This window comes from Myotis brandtii, unplaced genomic scaffold (assembly GCF_000412655.1).
Source record: "Myotis brandtii unplaced genomic scaffold, ASM41265v1 scaffold18, whole genome shotgun sequence".
In the NCBI taxonomy this organism is placed as follows: domain Eukaryota; kingdom Metazoa; phylum Chordata; class Mammalia; order Chiroptera; family Vespertilionidae; genus Myotis; species Myotis brandtii.
Genome location: NW_005356674.1, coordinates 13,463,584 through 13,483,813, shown reverse-complemented (window position 1 = coordinate 13,483,813; position 20,230 = coordinate 13,463,584). Strand labels below are relative to the sequence as shown.

Genomic DNA, 20,230 nt, shown 5'->3' with positions numbered 1-20,230 from the left:
TTTCCATTATATTATTAATACTACCTTTTAATACTTAATGGCTTGTCTCCAATTCTCAGAGTTGTGACAATTTCCAGTATATAAGAATGCAGAATTTGATAAATAACCAGAAAAGATCATACCTCTTATTTAACAACTCAGGAAACCTGAAAACACTAAATGGCCTTGTTTTCTTTCTGACCTATAGGACTTCTTCTATAGGGTTGTTCTATGATTATCTTCTAAACCAGGGGTGGGCAAACTTTTTGACTCGAGGGCCACAATGGGTTCTTAAACTGGACCAGAGGGCCAGAACAAAAGCATGGATGGAGTGTTTGTGTGAACTAATATAAATTCAAAGTAAACATCATTACATAAAAGGGTACGGTCTTTTTTTTTTTTTTAGTTTTATTCATTTCAAACGGGCCGGATCCGGCCCGCGGGCCGTAGTTTGCCCACGGCTGTTCTAAACCCAAACTTGCCTCCATTTAGAAACCAAAATAGGAAGTCTGAGGCTCATTTCTTCAACCCAATATGATGAATGAAAAGATGTTGGTGATCACATATAAAGGTGACAAGACTTGGTGTGGCCCAGATTGCTGCTGCTGCTGCTGCTGCTGCTGAGATAATTCTCCAGACTAAAAAGGCATCCAAGGGAGACCAGTAGTAGATTACATGGAAATAGAGACCAAGAAAGATCTCTTAGATATTAATCTAAACAATTCTTCCCCAGTTGTTGAGAGTTTTCCCTCTCAAGTTGTTGTAGGAAATATTATCATAGGAACTGGCAGTTCCATCAAAGGAAGATGATCTAAGGTGAATTGGGGCAAAGCCATTTCTTTGCTCATTAATCAAAATCAAGAGAATCTTGTTTCATACATATTGTTCCTTTCTATAAAAAGACTGTGACAGTGTGACTGAATTTCCAGGAGGAATTTTCTAGCACCTTTAATGAGGGGGGAAATGTGTTTGCATGAATGAGTATACAACACCCCTAAGAATGCTTGTGAGAAGATCTATTTACTCTACACTTGAAATAGAACTGAATTGAATTGGCAAGAAAAGAGAATTATGTGAATATGCAGGTTTTGCAGTGTTACAATTATAGTCCTAGTGATAGCATATTAAGAAACTAATTACCTTTGTAGGCTGAAGGAGAAAATTTTAAGATACACTTGACCTCATGTCATTACCAAGAAAGCAATAGTTTTGCTATGATAAATTATTTTTAATTATTCAGTGCATTTAATAAAAAGAAAACAATTGCAAATATTTAAAATAAAAAGTGAGTCTTTTCACTTTTCTCTCTTCTCCTTGCCCTTAGTCCCAATCTCTACATCAACATGGTTCATAGTTTCTGTCAGGTATTTTTAATGCAGCTACAGGATGGATGGATGGATGGATGGATGGATGATAGATAGATAGATAGATAGATAGATAGGAACAGATTTATTTATCTAATTTCTGAGTCAGTTATCATCTTGAGGATTCAATGATCAGAAAAAATAGATACATCACCAACTTTCCTAGATATTATAGTCTAGCAGAGGAAATAAAAACTAATCACATACAGGTAAAGGTATAATTATAAATTAAATGCAAAAAATAAAAATAAAAGCGTGTGAGTTTCTCTGAGGAAGTGGCCACTGTGCTGAAATCTAAAAGAAGAATGGACAACTGAATTGGATTAGAGGGGAACATTCCAGACAGGGACAAGAGAATGTGCAAAGCCAAGAGTGTGTGCCAAGAGGACCACAGTTTATTCAAGGCACTGAAGATGCCCAGAGTGGCCAGAGTATAGACTGAGTGAAACTGGGGAGAAATACCTACTTAGAATCCAGTTACAAGGGTATTGCAGAAGTGCAAGGGCAAGAATGAAAGCAACTTGGACTTGCATATGGTTGAAAAAAATAGAGGCCTTTCATGGTCTTTTGGGAAACAAAATCCACATGATTTAGTAATGGATTGGAAGTACATGGTAAGGAAGAAAGAAACAAATATTCTGTTTGTTTCTCTCTCTATATGGAATTATCCTGTACTCTTTGTTTTGAGCTTGCATTTTTTTCTCTTAATAATATAGTTTAGAGACCCCCCCCTTTTATTTTAATTTTTCAATTTTATTGGGGTGACATTAGTCAACATGAACATATAGGTTACATGTGTGGATTACTGATTTACAAAATTTATATATAGGACCATGTGCCCACCACCCAAAGTCAAATCTTCTCCTGTCACCTCATATTAGAACCCCTTTCTTCCCCCACCCCCTCTCTCTGGCAACCACCACACTGCTGTTTGTGTTCATAAGTTTCAGTTTTATATTCCACATATCAATTAAATCACATAGTTCTTAGCTTTCTCAGTTTGACTTACTTCACTTTGCATAATGTTCTCAAGGTCCATCCATGTTGTAAATGACACTATTTCATCCTTTCTTATGGCCATGTAGTACTCCATTGTGTATATATACCACATCTTTCTTTATCCAGTCCTCTATCATAGGCACTTTGGCTGTTTCCAACTCTTGGACACTGTGAATAATGCTGCAATGAACATAGGGGTGCATATATCTTTGCGTATAAACGATTTCGAATTTTTCAGGTGTATACCCAGGAATGGGATTGTTGGATTGTATGGTAACTCTATTTTTAATTTTTTGAGGAATTGGCAGACTGCTTTCCATAGTGATTGTACCAGTCTACATTCCCACCAGCAGTGAATGAGGGTTCCCTTTTTTCCACAGCCTCTCCAATACTTGTTGTTGCTTGTCTTTTTGATAATGGCCACTCTAACTGTTTTAAGGTGTTATCTCATTGTAGTTTTAATTTGCATTTCCCTGATTGCCAGTGAGATTGAACATCTTTTCATATATCTATGGACTGTTTGTATGTTTTCTTGGGAGAGGTGTATTTTCAGGTCCTCTGCTCACTTTTTGATTGGATTGTTTATTTGTTTGGTATTGAGTTTTACGAGTTCTTTATATATTTTGGAGATTAAACCTTTGTCAGAGCTACTGTTCGCAAATATCATCTCCTGTCTGGTTGGCTGCCTGTTTGTTTTGTTATCCACTTCTTTTGCTGTGCAGAAGCTCCTCAGTTTGATATAGTCCCATTCATTTATTTTTGCCCTTACCTCCCTTGCCTTTGGGGTCAAGTCCATAAAATGTTCTCTATCACCCAGGTCCATAAGTTTGGTACCTATATTTTTTTCTTTGTGAGTTATAATTTCAGAGACTCCCCTTTTTAATAATGTCTTTTTAATAAATTGATTTTATTGCATGATACAAATGTGTCATAATTCCTTTCACAAGTACCTTATTGAGAGGTATATAGAGATTCCTTCTGGTATTTTTTGTTCGATTTTTTTTTGGAGGGGTGGTATTTCAAACAATAGTACAATTTAAAATAGCATACTGAATCTGTGCATTTGTATTTGCAGATTTGAGCAAATGTGATGTGATAGATTCCCACCAGTGTAATTACTGGGTTAAAAAATTGGTACACTTAATATTTGATAGATATTTTTAAATTGTCCTTAAATAAATTTAGAGCATTTTGCACCAATACCAATAATTTGTGAGATTACTTGGTTTCCCATTCCATCAATAACTAGCAAAGTTTTAATCTTTGTCACTCTGATAGATACTAAATCTTTTTATGATTTGCCTTCCTTTAAAAGAAGCTTGAATGTGTGTGCATGTACACATATGTGTGTTTATTGGCCATTAGTACTTATTTTTTTGTAACCAGCTTGTTCATAATATTCATCCATTCATCTACTGATTTTCTTTCTTAATTTGTGAAAGATTTTTGTTTATTAAGGATATCAGTCCATTTTCTAGGAAATGAATAAAAATATATAATCATCTCCATAGATGCCAAAAATGCATTAAACAAAATTTACCAACTTTTTTTCCCACTAATTTATTATTAGTACTGCAGAAGTGGCATTTTGGTCCTAATTTTATACTGAGCTCTACTGTCTCATTTTTCTATTCATTCTACTATCTTTTTATCTAATTTTGCTTTATTTTCATTAACATTCTTCCTTTTATTGCTTTTTATGATGAAAAGTATTTGTTGTAGATTTTGTTTTTGTTTTTTAGGCTTTTTTTTTTAGAATGTATTTTTTATCAGTCTCTCTTCCATACCTTTCTCCCCCCTCCCTCTTTTCCTCCCCTTTCTTTCCTGTTTTTTCTTCTTTTTGCATAATTGCTATGTCATTTGTTTTTATCTTTCTCATATTTAATGTGGAAAGTGCAGCTAGACCACCCTTTTTCCTCAATATTGTATCCATGAACCATACTTATCATCCCATCTGCTCTGAGATGTGTTCATGTCCTCTTAGAACTTAAGTTTGAGGGCTGGGAGTTATTGGGTATTGCTGGTAGACATGGACAATAATAGTTGATGAATTTAGGCTCTATGCTTTGATCTGTGGTTTATTTAGCATGTCACTATGCCATTTATATTTTTATAAAGGGACAATTTCTAGACCTCTCAGTGGGATCCCTAGGGTGCAGATTATGCTATAATTCAGAGAGAGTTTTTGGAGCTTTTGCTTTTGACAAAGACTATTCTATGCACTTTCTTCCCCAGCTTCAGTTCCCCATTCCCCTTAGGTGAGTTGGTGTCATGGTGGTGGGTCAAGACTACTACTCTAAAAGCTCATTCTGTAAAAAACCTTTTGCAGACCACATTGCCTACATCCCCTCCAGACAGCTGCCCTCTCCATTATATGGCTTTTGTGATTCCCATCAACTCTCCCAGAACTGCTTTCCTCTCCTAAAATTACTTCGGAGATAGAAAGTAATTACTCTTGCATCTCTATGCTGTTGTATCTCTCTTTCTCTGATCATAATCTTTCAAATATTGTTTTACTAGATTGTATCTCTTCCTTTGTTTGAATATTGTTGTTTAATATTTGAAATTTTTACTCAGCTTACTAATTTGGAAGAAGGGAATTTTTGGCTACATTATCTTCACTATCACTTTTAGCTTTTTTAGTCAAATTTCATTATCTTCAAAATTGGAACAAATAATTGCTACCCTATCTGTCTTTTAGGATCAGATTAGCTAATGTAGTAGAAAGTCCTTTGTAATAAGCCCAAAGTTAGCAGAGGGAAGGAAATAGTAAAGATTGGAACAGAAATAAATGAAACAGGAAATATTAACAAAACTAGGAAGTGGTTCTTTGAAAGATAAACAAAACTGACAGACTTTTAGCTAGACTAATCAAAAAAAAGAGAGAGAGAGAGGACTCAAATAAATACAATTATGAATGAAGAGGAGACATAGATATCACACAAAAACAAATGATCATAAGAGACTACTATGCTTAATTATACATCAACAAATTGGACACCTAGAATAAATAGATAAATTCATAGAAACATACAACCTACAAAGACTGAATTATGAAGAAATAGGATATCTGAACAGACCAATTGAGTCAGTAATCAAAACCTCCCAACAAAGAAAAGTTGAGGACCAGATGGTTTCACTGGTGAGTCCTACCAACATTTACAGAAGAATTAGTGCCAATTTTTTGCATACTCTTCCAAAAATTGGAGCGAGGAAACACTTCCAAACTCATTTTATGAGGCCTGCATTACCAAAGCCAGAAAAGGACAATATAAGAAAAGTGCTCCCCAATAACCCTGATGTATATAGCTGCAAAAGTCTCAACAAAATAGTAAGAATGAACACAAATGCATGTAGAAATGAACACAAATGCATGTAGAAATGAACACAAATGCATATAAGTATAATGATACATTAAAAGAAGCATACACCCAGATAACTGGGATTTACCCCTGTAATGCAAGGATGGTCCAGTGTAGGCAAATAAAAGAATATCCTCTTTCACATATATCTGTGTGTCTAGGACACTCAGGATTAAACTTGTACCAGAATAATTACTAATAGTGGCTCCTTTCCCTCTAATGCTTCTTTTTTTTTTTAAGACTGAACTCTTCACACTTTCTTTTTTTAATTTTTATTGAATTTATTGGGGTGACATTGGTTGATAAAACTATATAGGTTTCAAATGTACAATTCTCTAATATCTCACATGTATATTGTATTGCGTGTTCACCATCTAAAATCAAGTCTCCTTCCATCACCATGTATCCTCCCTTTATCCTCTTTTACCTCCCCCACCCCCTTTCCCTCTTGTAATTACCATACTGTTGTCTGTGTCTATGAGGTTTTTTTTTTAATCCCTTTACCTTTTTTACCCAGCTACCCAACCCCCCTCCTCTCTGACAGCTGTCCATCTGTTTTTTTGTATCTATGCTTCTTATAATGAAACTAGAGGCCCAGTGCATGAAATTCGTGCACAGGTAGGGTCCCTAGCGGCTGCCGGCTGGGAGCACCTCCCTTCTCCTGGTCACCTGCTGCTGCTGCCGGCCCTGCCCCCTGGTCGAGCTCCTGGTCAAACTTTCAGTTGAGGGGAAAATTTGCATATTAGGCTTTTATTATATAGGATAAATGATGGTGATTGTTATAAGGACCTTGACCAAGGTTGAAACAATAGACCAGTAAATGAAAAGGCCAATGCCAAAACAAATGGATAGAATTTGATGCATTAGGGTAGGAGGGAGGAGTGAAGATAGGAGAGCAAAAGGTGGGTCCAAATCTTCTGCAAGAAAAACTGGGATAATGGTAGTGACAGTGATTTTTCAAAAACAGGTATAGTGGCAACTTGAAATAACATGGTTTAAGGATAACAAGAATGAATTTGTTGTGAACTGTTGAGTTGCAGGAATCAATGAGGATCCAAGTTGATTTATCACTCATAGAGTTGTATGATGAAGCTTAGGAGTTATATATCACATTCATAAAAGATGTATTGACTGTGCTCAGCATTATGGAGCAGAGTAAAGATGTCAGGTGTCCTTGCTGCATCACCTTTCTGAATTATGGAGACTTGTCACACAATCTTCAGGCTGAATAGGAATTACTTTGTAGTACTTTCCACTCCTGGAGGGGGGAAAGTAGCTCAGACAAAACAAATAATAATCAAACGCCCAAATACATTCTATTATAGCTCAAAAACCTTTCCACTACAAGGATTCTGAGTCGGCTGTTTCTCTTGGCTTTAGACATAGGTTCCTTTTCATGTCAGAAAACATTCTCAAGATTTTTGTACCCTTGGTTCACCCTTCTTGGAGCTCAACACCTGACAAATAGCAGTTGACCTTTCTTATCTCTCAGCGTGTGGCTTTCTGTGACTTAACTGGGAAACTTTGCTTGCTATGTTCTAAGTGAAAAATATAAATCACAAAATACTATGTATAGTTATAACTTTTAGTGTACAATTATAAGAGTGTGTGTTCATGAATGTAGAAATGAACACAAATGCTTATACAAATGTACATGTACACACACACATCTAAGGCAGTGTAGAGGTTAAGTGCACAGGCTTCAGAGTCAGGCAGGCTGTGCATCTTTTACCTATGAAGCTGGAATAATACCTGGCTCATAGAGTTTTTATAAAGGTTAAATGAGATGATGCTTATAAAATGCTGTCAAATGATTCTGGTATTAAAACAAGAAAAAAACTGAAAAAAACATATACCTAATTTTAAAAACAGTTGTGTTTGGATTGCAGGATTTTCAAAATTTTTGTTATCTTCTTTATGCTTATCTATTTTTCCCAGATTTTCTCTATATTTTATAAAAAGACAAATTAAAATAAAGTTTTATTAATAAAATGAATGTCCTAAGATAATATATAGCAGTGTGGGGGAGGGGGAACCATACATGTTGGTAGTTTTTTAGTTCAAAATTCTCCGTTCATGTAATTTCTAGCTGTGGCACCTGCCTCATGTCTCCTCTCAATTTTTTTCTTTTTAAAGAGGAAAGGCTCAATGGCCCATTTTACTAGGACTGTTGTCACTCATCCCTGAAGAACTGAGAGGCCATCAGGTTAGAAAATAGATAGTATTTTTATAGATTGCTTGGCTTTGTCATTATTTACATTTTCATCTTCTTACTTCTTCTAAGCACTCTAAGCACTAACCTTTCTCTGGTCACAAGTCTAACAAATGAGTAGCATTGTCTCTTTTCCAATATAATTGGAATTTCCCAATAACATATATTTTCATTTGAACAAATCAGAAGCTACCTGTAGATTGAAAGGAAGTTCTTATTCACTATGGGACTTACAAGTAATACTAACAAATGAATTTAGATGGAAACCAAAAGGAGTTTTTACTACATTCATCCAAATATGTGCACAATCTTTGCCCAATTCAGTCTGTGCCTCATTCACACTGAGTTTCTCTTGAGCCGTATTACTAGATGATAGAATTGGTTTAATTCAACCTTGTAAACAAAGAAGAAAAATTGGTCTAAGAATCAGCCAGTTGGGGCATTGGGCAACCACATGAGTTTTTTCTTCAGCTTGGTCACTAGATTCCTGTATCTCTCATCTTATACACTTCCTTTGTTGGCTTTTATAAATTAGCATTAACTTGTTATCTAGTTGACTTTTGAAATTGCTTATTTCATAGGTTTATGAAATTCTGTAGCTAGAATGAGCCCTAGAAGGTTTCTCTTCTCAGTTTACATGGGTGTGGGGATTGAAGGGGGATCAAGGTAAAAGATTTGCCCAAGATAATACAGCTCTTTAATAAGGAGCCAGGACTATCCATTTTCAGTTATCAAATGTTAATTCTCTTGCTGGGAAGTAACATTCTGAGTCACAGTCTACACAGTCCAGCATACATGCCTCTAAGGCCCTGTCAGAACTGTGATTACTCAATAATCTAGAACTTGAACATTTCTGAATCCCACTCTGCCAGGTTTGCAAAGTCCTCTTGACATGACTAAATCCATCATGGCTGCATCTCTGCTTCCTCATCCTTTGCTCAGGCTCACTTCATGTCGCAGGCATGATGCCATCAGCACCCCCACTTTCAAATCACACTACTTTGAATGACCATATTTTTAGGGAACGTGTGCCAAAGAAGACTCTCATTGGTTCAACTTGGGTCATGCGTCCATCCCTGTGACCAAGAAGTGGGACATTCTGTGCCACATAGTCATTTGGCTACTAGTGACTAAACCAGCCGTGGGCAAACTATGGCCCGCGGGCCGGATCCGGCCCGTTTGAAACTCATTGGTTCAACTTGGGTCATGTGTCCATCCCTGTGACCAAGAAGTAGGACATTCTGTGCCACATAGTCATTTGGCTACTAGTGACTAAAAAGTGGAATCTGTTCCCTATAGGAGAGAAAGATTCTCTTGCTATCCATTTGTGTCCCTAGAAGTGGGAGAAAGACATACTGGGCAGGTAGAAAAAACTACCCACTTCAGAGAACAACCAGACTACAAGTGTAGTAATTTTTATTTGATGGTGGACATTGTGGATATGACAGTGCTAAAACACTGAATGTCTTTGTCTTCAGGAAGGTGAGTTTTGATCTAGCAGGCACTTAATTTTCTGGCAGATGAACTCTAGGCAAGGCTTGGCTTTAGACTTTGCTAGGACAAATCTAGAATGGTCCCTACTCTAGGACTATGGTAGTCCCTGTAAGACATTGCTTTTGGGGGGGTCTCAACTGAATCTCGGGAGTGTTCTTCAAAGTCTCTTTTCTCTGGCTGATTGGAATTCCAACATCTCCTGACAGTGTGCAACCTTCTGCTCATGGAATACTCTTTTGGCTGGGCTTTGTGTATATTGTGTTTACTATTCAGCTAAAGACTCAAGGGAACCCCTATGCATATTTCTGGCATATTTCTGGAGTTCTTTCTTTCTACAGGTTCTTTTTCAGTACCCTGCTGCTCAAATGGCTGCCATATCTCTCCCCAGATCTCAACTTCCTCCACCCAGCTGCTCTCTGTTTGGACTCCACTTCCCTGAGCTGCAGTTGGAAAAGTGTCCCGAGGCAGAAAGCCAACGTAAATGTGGAGCTTATCTCCTCTGTTTCCCTCCTTCCAAGGATCACAGTCACGTACTGTCTGTTGTCTGGTGCCTGGAACTGTTACTTCAAACTTCGGTCCAGGTATTATAGTTGCCTATGTCCATGTATCCATTAGAGCCAGTTGTAAAACTGACTTTGTAAAACTGCAACAAAAGCACAAAGAGATTTAATCCCTCCCCAAGCTTGGCTCTATTTGCAAGGCTACTTCATGTTCGCAGAAAATTTCCTAAAAGTAGCGAGGACAAGTTCAGGCCTCTTTACTTGTAAAATGAGTTATGGGAGCTAGTCATTTAATCTGGGGTGAATCCTTTGTGAAAATGAATGATCCTTTCCTAATTTATCTATATCTCTGTAAAAGCCAATATTTATTTATCTCCTGATGTTCTTATTTTTCTAATTTATCTTTAGTGTTGAAAATATTATAGATGTCCCATTTGTTTCCCCATTGACTCCCTCCACCCCAAACCCTCCCATCTCACCACACCATTATCTGTGTTTATGGATTATGCATATATGCATATAAGTTCTTTGGTTAATCTCTTCCCACCCCCTCCTTATTTTCTTTTATATGAGGATATGGTCATGCTGAATCAGTTCTGGAGTAAGGGAAAGAGAACTAGACTTGAATGAGAAGATCTGTGTTCAAATTCCAGCAGTGCTCAAATCCCTGGTCTTGAGATTGTGTATAAAGTGGAGTCAAAATACCGATTTTTTTAGGATTGTAATGATAATGTTGAGAATATTCTTCAGACTCTTGTTATTTTCTATCAGTAGTAGTAGTACAGGGGACTAGGCAAATTTAGAATTAGGTGACATTTAAGCATGTTCTTTGAAGTAGCTTTCTTCTTTTTTGTATAGCTAAATATAATCTTAATAAAATCTTTGAACACGAAGTGTTTCTATATGACAAACAACCACATCTAAAGTTATTATTGAAAAGAAAGACAGTGTGTGCCCCTTCAAAATATGTCTGTTAGCACTTGGCTTTGCCCTGCAGAAGTTTGCATTACTTTTCTTTCTTGTCTGTTAATCCCTGAGTCATAAAATCTGAGGCTTTATAAAAGAAAAGTAAAGAGGGGAAGGGGGAGAGGGGGCGCGAATATGTGCAAAAGAATCTGTGTGTTTGAGTTTTGTATCTCAACTGTTTAACAGTTTCATAATACAGGTTTATAACTTGTTGAGAACAATCGACTGACTATTTTAAGCACATTAGCTTTGCTAAAGATTAACTTTTTACATGCCTGGCAAGTGTGGTGAAATTTAAGCTTTGAGGGTCAGAGAGAGAAATATTTTCCATCACTGCCTGTGTTCTGAACTTTTAGTAAGACACTAACACCTATCTTCAGTGTGTTGCATTCATTTGTAACCAATGTGATTCAAGCATTTTATCTGAGTGCACATATAGGGTGGGGCAAAAGCTGTATGTGAAACAGTTTGTTCTTGTGTTATTATTTATTAATTATTGTATTATTTTCCATATGAGCAACTATAAACCTACTTTTGTACTCTTAGAAGAAAGTGAAATAGGAGGTCTTGATAAATAAAAACTTAATTTTAGTTTCATTATACTTTTCATTTCTGTTTATGTTCATTCGTATCCTCATTAAAATCTAGAGAAATATAAAATATTTATGAATCTTCATCCTAATATATATAGCATTCTGATCTGGATTCCACACATGCTTTAATTCACAGTTATTTTATGTAATTTGAAATATTTTTAATTTTTAATTGCTTTTAAACAATAGTATCAGTCTTAAAGGCTTTTTATTCAAGCAAGAATTTATACTACATTGGTCTTAAGAAGGACGTTGTAAATTTAGTTTACAGCATACAGAATATAGTCAATAATATTGTAATTAATTATGTGTGGTGCCAGGTGGGTACTAGACGTAGAAGAGGCATCACTTTGTATATAAATGCCTAACCACTATGCTGTACACCTGCAACTAATAAAAATAGTATTGAATATAAACTGTAATTGAACAATTAAAAATATATGTATATATACACATATATACAAACATACTTAAATGGTTTATACATTCATATACTTAAATACTTTGAAGCATAACAGGAACAAACAATATATATGTAATCCCTTCCTATGTACTTATTTATTGTAGCTTCAGAATGAATATTTGCTTTTTAAAATATGTGCTTCAGTTTAGGTCTGTCTTTATCTATTTGCTTATAATGTTGTCTCGGACAATATTTAGCATTTAATATTTGTTCTGGGTAGACCCTAAGTTAATACAGTGTGGAGCAAATTAAATCTATACTGTTTGATTGGGCGTATCCCCTGTGTCTCTTTTTTCTACTTGAAATAGTTAAATTACTTTGGCTCATTAAGATGTTTTTCTTTGGTTTTCCATCCGAAATGCATGATAAGGTGACTGTGTGTTTGTAGCCTGAAAGCCTGGTGTTTGTTTATTAGTATTTCCAGCTGCCTTGTCTGTGTTCACAGAGGGCTTATCAGAGGTCTGGGTGGCCTGTGCTAGAGTCACCCCAGCAAGTGTGAGAAGAGCAGATACCTTTGTGTGCTCATTCAGGCGGCCAGGAGTCATGGCCAGCCTCCAAGGTGTCAGCTGAGGGCTTGGAGTGCTGGGCTGTTTGGGAGGTCAGAAGTTAGAAAAATCACCAGGGAGGTTGCCATTCAGGGTATCCACTTGCATTCAGAACGAGTCAGACGGGGCAGAAGGATCTGTGTGGTCTTCAGCTTACATACACCTTCATTCTTTTCAGTGTGTTTGCACACATATTATCTCTCCAGATCCTGGGAAAAGAGCAGCCAGAGGTCTCCCTTAGTTTTATGAGAGCCAATATCTCACCCCAAGGAGACTTGTTTGAAAATTAACAGTCTAGACTTTGATCTTTGTTGGGGTTTTCCAACAAGTCAGAGAATCCTTTCTTTAAAGAAATATTAATCTGACACCCAATATATAAAACAGGTGACTGCTTTAATTCACATTTGGACGGGAGGGTCCAAAGTCTTTCCATCGTCGGCTTTATCTCTTTCTTTGTCCCTGATGAGACCTCTAGGCCCCTGGAGGCTCCATGGAGCATAGTCTGAAAAACACAGCAAAAACAGACCTAGGATGTCTGTTGGCCCTCAACATTACCACTTCTAAAATCCTATCTCGCTTTCAATGGGATAGGATTAACTCCCTAAGCATAAAAGATACATTTTTCAGAAATGTTTGTTTTTCTCAGAGATACATGAGGCATTCGGGTACAGTAGTGAAGCCCCTTGGTCATGATTCAGTCAAGCTATGTGACTTTAAGATTGTCACTAGATTAGTGACCTTGGCCTCCCCTATCTGTAAAATGAGGATGGTCAGACAGGCGTGGAAACGGCCAAAATCTTTGGCTAAAAGATATTGTCTCAGTGAGATTGGACTGGGAGGAGCTGTTGATCTCAGGTTCATTCCAGTAGACATAGTGATCCCTGGGTCACTTCAGGAACAGCCCCTCTGTTCATTCTGTGGTAGCCAGGGTCGGGTCATCAACACAGGAGCACATCAGTGAATGCAGAAAAAATGCCTGTGGCTGAATTTCCCCTCCGGGAACTCTGCATCCCATGCACTTACAGTCTTGAGGCTTCCAGTACATTTGGCTAAATAGTTGTTTTAATTTAACACCATAAATACTCAATCTCATAGCATATGAAGAACGTTGGATTAGGAGTTACAGGATCCTGTGTTGTACTGGAACTAGCTAGCTTGTACTGCTTCAAGAGAGCCAACTCTGCACAGGTCTTCCCATGTCTGCATGAAGTAGCATCATGTTGGTAGTTTGAAGTGACTGTGGGGGATTATTTACACCTGAAAACCAGCAAATGCTGCAAATTGTGGCTTCTTTATTAAGAGCTGTTTTACCAGCACACCATGGAGTAGAAGTGTTTGAATTACAGATCCAATACTCCTACTAAATATTTTAAGCCTCCGTTTTCTCACCTATTAAATATGGAAGGCAGTGTTTGCTCCATCTCCCAGATGTGTTGTGACTTACAGTCTTGAGGCTTCCAGTACATTTGGCTAAATAGTTGTTTTAATTTAACACCATAAATACTTAATCTCATAGCATATGAAGAACGTTGAATTAGGAGTTATAGGGTCCTGTGTTGTACTGGAACTAGCTAGCTTGTACTGCCTCAAGAGAGCCAGCTCTGCACAGGTCTTCCCACGTCTGCATGAAGTAGCATCATGTTGGTAGTTTGAGGTGACTGTGGGGGATTATTTACACCTGAAAACCAGCAAATGCTGCAAATTGTGGCTTCTTTATTGAGAGCTGTTTTACCAGCACACCATGGAGAAGTGTTTTACAGATCCAATACTCCTACTAAATATTTTAAGCCTCCGTTTTCTCACCTATTAAATATGGAAGGCAGTGTTTGCTCCATCTCCCAGATGTGTTGTGGGAGTCCAAAAGTATGTGAAAGAACTTCAAAAACAACACTGTCATTTCCCGTCTTCATTGGGCGGACAGAGAAAGGACATGATGAGCATGAACTAAGCCTATTCTTTCCTTCAATAAACAGATAGAATGAGCATCAGTCATGCAAGATCTTATAAACACAACATTATATCTGATTTAAAGAATTATAAATACAAAATGCCTTGAAATGTACTTAAAGCTGTTCTTCAACATGGAACCAAAGGACAACTGCCTTCAGCACTTCCAAGGCTTAGGACCACTGAATTATAAATACAAAATGCCTTGAAATGTACTTAAAGCCATTCTTCAACATAGAACCAAAGGAAACTGCCTTCAGCACTTCCACTGAGATACATGAGGCATTCAGGTACAGTTCTGTTCATTCTGTGGTAGCCAGGGTTGGGTCATCAACACAGGAACACATCAGTGGGTGCAGAAAAAAAGCCTGTGGCTGAATTTCCCCTCCGGGAACTCTGCATCCCATGCACTTACAGTCTTGAGGCTTCCAGTACATTTGGCTAAATAGTTGTTTTAATTTAACACCATAAATACTCAATCTCATAGCATATGAAGAACGTTGGATTAGGAGTTACAGGATCCTGTGTTGTACTGGAACTAGCTAGCTTGTACTGCTTCAAGAGAGCCAACTCTGCACAGGTCTTCCCATGTCTGCATGAAGTAGCATCATGTTGGTAGTTTGAAGTGACTGTGGGGGATTATTTACACCTGAAAACCAGCAAATGCTGCAAATTGTGGCTTCTTTATTGAGAGCTGTTTTACCAGCACACCATGGAGTAGAAGTGTTTGAATTACAGACCCAATACTCCTACTAAATATTTTAAGCCTCCATTTTCTCACCTATTAAACAATACTCCTACTAAATATTTTAAGCCTCCGTTTTCTCACCTATTAAATATGGAAGGCAGTGTTTGCTCCATCTCCCAGATGTGTTGTGGGAGTCCAAAAGTATGTGAAAGAACTTCAAAAACAACACTGTCATTTCCCGTCTTCATTGGGCGGACAGAAAAAGGACATGATGAGCATGAACTAAGCCTATTCTTTCCTTCAATAAACAGATAGAATGAGCATCACTCATGCAAGATCTTATAAACACAACATTATATCTGATTTAAAGAATTATAAATACAAAATGCCTTAAGCCATTCTTCAAGCTGTTCTTCAACATGGAACCAAAGGACAACTGCCTTCAGCACTTCCAAGGCTTAGGACCACTGAGTACCGAAGGGTTTCTATTGGGCATCAGCTTCCAAAGTGCCCTGATTCCAGCCTGCATGTGCTTCTGCCTATATTGCTGTGACACAAGTGAGGAGCCGGGAATAGCGTTCTCCTTAAGGAAGACGCAAGAAGCTAGACAGTTTCTGACTTTGTGGACAACAGTCATCCATCGGCCCTAGGATCTGGGAGAAAGGGTGGGCGTGGATAATCCTAGCACTGGCAGTTTCTGCAGGGGCTTTCACAGTAAACCTAAAAGGAAATCCACAAATAACACAGTTTACAGACAAAGGATAATTATTCAGATAATGGCATAAAATCTCTACCAAGTGTACTTCAAAGAATATGATCTTTCAATTGAAGACATGGTAGAAAACATGTTTTAAGCATTATCTATGCTTAGTAGTTGTACATTAGTTATAATCTTTCTCCTTTTTGTGCCCCAAGACTATGAATGATGTTGCCTTGGGATCTCTAGGGTTCTTGGGTAAACATATTTTTATGAGTGTTGGGAAGAGACAAACCTTTACCTTTTATTTTGCACTGTAATCCTAAGCTAAATTTATCCCTTTGGAATTGTATCTGTCTTTCATGGAATTTTTAAGCTATTGCTCAGAAATATACTGTAAAGGTTAAGAGAATAGAGTTAAAAATTAGAACTGTCCTGGACTTCCAGCTTTATCCCCCACTGTTTCCCTGACCTTCTACAAGTTTTGTTGTTTTTTTAATCCTCCCTAAGCCTCTGTTTCTTCCTCCATCAAATGGGGCTAATAATAGTCTTTCTTTCCTGGGGCTCTTTTGAAAATTACATGCAAACAGAGCTCAGTTAATGTAAAGTCATTAGCCTCTTTAAAGAATGAGTCCACAATGGTAACATGACCTAAATTCAAGTGATGACTTCATTGAGGATCTTGAACAGCAATGCCATGTAATGAAGCTGAAGCCAGAGTAGCCGAAGCTGAAAAGCCATTTCCCAGCTTGGGGAGTCCTTGGAGACAGTCTGAATCTGTCAGAAGTACAACTGGCATTGAGGCGCTATGGTGCTCTGGTGCCTTAAATGTGGCATTATGCCTGGGGAGATTCCCCAGCACTCCCTGCCATTGTTCATTTTGGTTCAAGGGGAGTTTTTCCCAGACCAGTGGATGGGGGTGGAGGGGCGCTGGAGAATATTATGGAAGAGTAGAGCATTGTTCCTCCCAGGTAGTCACTCTGTGGATCATTAGCTATGCTACGTGCTGCATTTCATGTTGGAGAATCTTCTCCTTCTGTTCGTTTGTACACACACACAGGCACGCATCACACACACCCTGCCCTGATCATCTGACACGGTGCCACGATAAAGCCGGAGGCAGTGGAGCTCAAGTAGGAGCCCAGGGCATTGAGACGTGATGGAGCATGCCAGAACCAAGAGTCATTTATACTCTTTCCAAAATAAAGATTCCAGGGCAGAGGCATGCCAGGGGTGAGGTGGTAGGAATGGTCTCTCGCAGGCACTGCACACAATGAGGGGGTACTTGGTCGGTAGAGAATTTAAAAACAATCATAAAACCTACAAAAAAGTGAATTGGCTCTTTATTATCCTCCTGCCCTGTTCTAAATGACCTCAGGAATAAAACACTCCCTCTGGGAAATATATTCTGTTGCCCTAAGTTCTAAACAGTTGCTGCAATGACTGTTGAGTTTTAATAACATATTTCAACTTCAACTTAGCACATTTTATTTCTTATTATTTTTCTACGAAACATAAATTCACAAGTTAATTTAGAGAAGTCCCAGTTGTCCAGTCGGCCCCAGCACGTAGGATCCACCTGCACGAAGCAGTTTCCATGTTAGTTTGCACAGTTAGTTCCTAAAGGTTTGACTGATGTTCCATGTTTTAAATAGTTTGTGTCTCCGACAGTCGGAGCACAACATAGGTAGCGCTTAAATAGATTCCAAAAAAAACAATGATAGTTAGTGATTGCACCATTGGAGAAATAGCACTTGAGTTACTTCAGTTCTATCATGCTGTGGGACCTGGAATTTTTATTTGAGTTTTCAATTTAAAACAGTGAAAGAAAGTGTATACTGGGAGGTGAACTATTTTTGTTTGGTAAATGCAAATTGTAGATGAATGCAGAACATGTTTATTTCATTTTAAAATTGTTGTTGCAAATGTTGTTTAGAGGAGGGGAGTATCAAAAAAATGACCCAGCCTGGGGGTAAAACACTGCTCCCTCATTGGGCTCAGACAAACAATAGACTTCTAGCTTTCAAAGCCTTACAATGGAAATTGATTTTACCATTTTCTTCTCATTCTTCCTTTCTGCATTTGGAAGCCATGTGCAATAAAAGGCACTTGGAACTCACTAGAGACCTGAATTCAAACCTCAGCCCTCCCACTCACCAGCTAGCAGGCCTGGGATGCGTTGCTTATTCTCCATTTCCTCTTTTGCAACTTGAGAATAAAACCCCATGGCAGAGTCTGGATAAGCTGAATCAGATGTAGCATGCAAAGTGTCTGCTGTAGTGTCTCACATGGTAGATAGAGTGTTCGTTTCCTCCGCCCTCTCCACCTTCTCCTTCTCCTTCCTGCATTGGCCTGTGTCTGTGTCTGCCAGTGCTCTTGTCTTTATAGGATTGGGATCAGTGGGAAGTAACCTGTACGTCATATTTGCAATGCCTGATGTACTCAGCAACTAATACATCATCACTGTGCATCATCTGATCTGTCCCCTCTGAACCTTCCAAACTCCACTTTAAAATGCAAGGGTTGACAAAGAACTTGCATAACCCATGGACACAGATAATAGGATGGTGAAGGCCTGGGATGGGGGGGGAGGGGCGGGCTGGATGGAGTCAATGGGGGAAATAAGAGGATATATGTAATACTTTCAACAATAAAGGCTTTTTTAAATTATGAATTACAAAGCTATTTTAATAAAATAAGAACTTTCAAATAAAAATAATAAAATGCAAGGGTTGAATGAGGGAACTTCTGAACTACAATCCAGGTCTAAAATGTTGTGTAAATCCTGCCTGGATGAGTGAGGATCCCATATAAAAACAAGGAGAAAATATAAGGCACATGAAGTATAAGGTGTGTTATTAGACGAGATGCCATAAAGTAATTGTACCATATAATATTTAAGCTCTTAAAGTTCAAACTCTTAAAAATAAAGTTAATATTTTTTAAAAATCTAATTTTTCTAGGCGATAATTACCATCCATTGTGATAATTGATCACAATGGCCACTTTTTTTTGGTGGTTCCCAAAGTAGATTTGGTTTAAAATAAGGACTATTAATGGATTTGCTCTTTACAAAGTATCTTATCTACAGCCCAAGGAGTAAACTGCCCAGGGACCTTATAAATCCGGCATGGCTTTAACGTTATTAACGTTGTTTAAGCAGCTCCAGTCGACTGAAAAGCCTTTGTTTTTATTAAGTCCGGTGACACAAAGTTGGCTGGAAATTCCATGGCATTCATCATTTGCACTCTGCTGTGTGTAGCTTCCAAACATGGGCAGAGAGAGTGCCCGTTCTGCCCTCTGCCTGCTCCCACACACTCCTGAACACATCCAAGTTCATAGGGAATGAACTTGATGCAGTGGCTCTCTGAGGCCTGGAGCTCTCTTTCAAGGAACTCTCGGTGAAGAAGGCAGGAAGTAATGCTCCTGCATAAAAACTGGTCAGCTAATAATGTGGCAGGGAGATGATTTCTTTTTATAAATAAAGGACTTAGAAATATGTTTTTAAATGAAGAAGTTTACCTTTAATGTGCTAGAAATGGAGAATCCTTCACTTCTGGCATATTCTATACATATGTGGAAATAAGATATTAGAGTGAATAAAATTAGGAAAATAGGTATTTTGGTATGGAAAATCTGCATGTTTATACATAGACATATATAGTGTTTCACTACAAAGAGATGTAACTTATTTATTTGTTATTTCTCTGAAGCAACTCCAATAATTTTTTTAAACATTTAATATTTCTCCATAGAGTTTTTCAAGGCCTACTTCTTTTTTTTTTTCACTTAATTACATTTTTTAAATTTATCTTTATTGTTGAAGGTGTTACAAATGTCCCCTTTGTGTGTGTTTTTTATTGTTTTTTTTTTCCCTCGTTGACCCCCTCCTCCCCACACCTGCCCTCCCAAGCCTTCGCCACACTATTGTCTATGTCCATGGGCTGTGCCTATATGCATATACTTCTTAATTGTTTGTTTTCGTTCTAACTAATCCTGTGAATACTCTCAATAGCCCTTTCCCTGGGGAGCAGTGTAAGTCACATCTAATTATTATGTCTTATTTTCAGGCAGGTGTCAAAGCAGAATTCTGAACTTGCTTACTAGATAGGTAATGTGGAACAAGTAATTTCACCTTTTTCCAGCCTCAGTTTTCTCATCTGTAAAATGGGGATACCAACATCTATGTCATGTGATCATTGTAAGGATTAGAAATAATTTGTGGGAAGTTCTATCTTAAAGGCTCTTATTGAATACTAGAGGCCTGGTGCACTGATTCATGCACAGGTGGGGTTCCTCTGCCTGGCCTGCGGGATCAGGCTGAAACTGGCTCTCTGACATCCCCTGAGGGGTCCCAGATTTAGAGGGTGGTTCTCGGGTGACGCATCCCAGAATTGAGCTCCCTCCTCTCTAGTTCCAGG

At 38.0% G+C, this 20,230-nt stretch overlaps 1 protein-coding gene across 4 annotated transcripts in view; it reads left to right on the top strand.

The window, feature by feature from the left end:
• Nucleotides 1-20,230, top strand: part of THRB (thyroid hormone receptor, beta) — a 279,375-nt gene that overhangs the window by 88,103 nt on the left and 171,042 nt on the right. Inside the window, exon 1 of one of the 4 annotated variants that reach the window (XM_005863656.2) lies at nucleotides 9,809-9,991. The exons of the other annotated variants lie outside the window; for them this stretch is intronic. The gene's annotated coding sequence lies outside the window, so the exon portion shown is untranslated. Of the gene's footprint in view, nucleotides 1-9,808; nucleotides 9,992-20,230 lie in introns of those variants that run through there. 4 annotated transcript variants of the gene reach the window in all.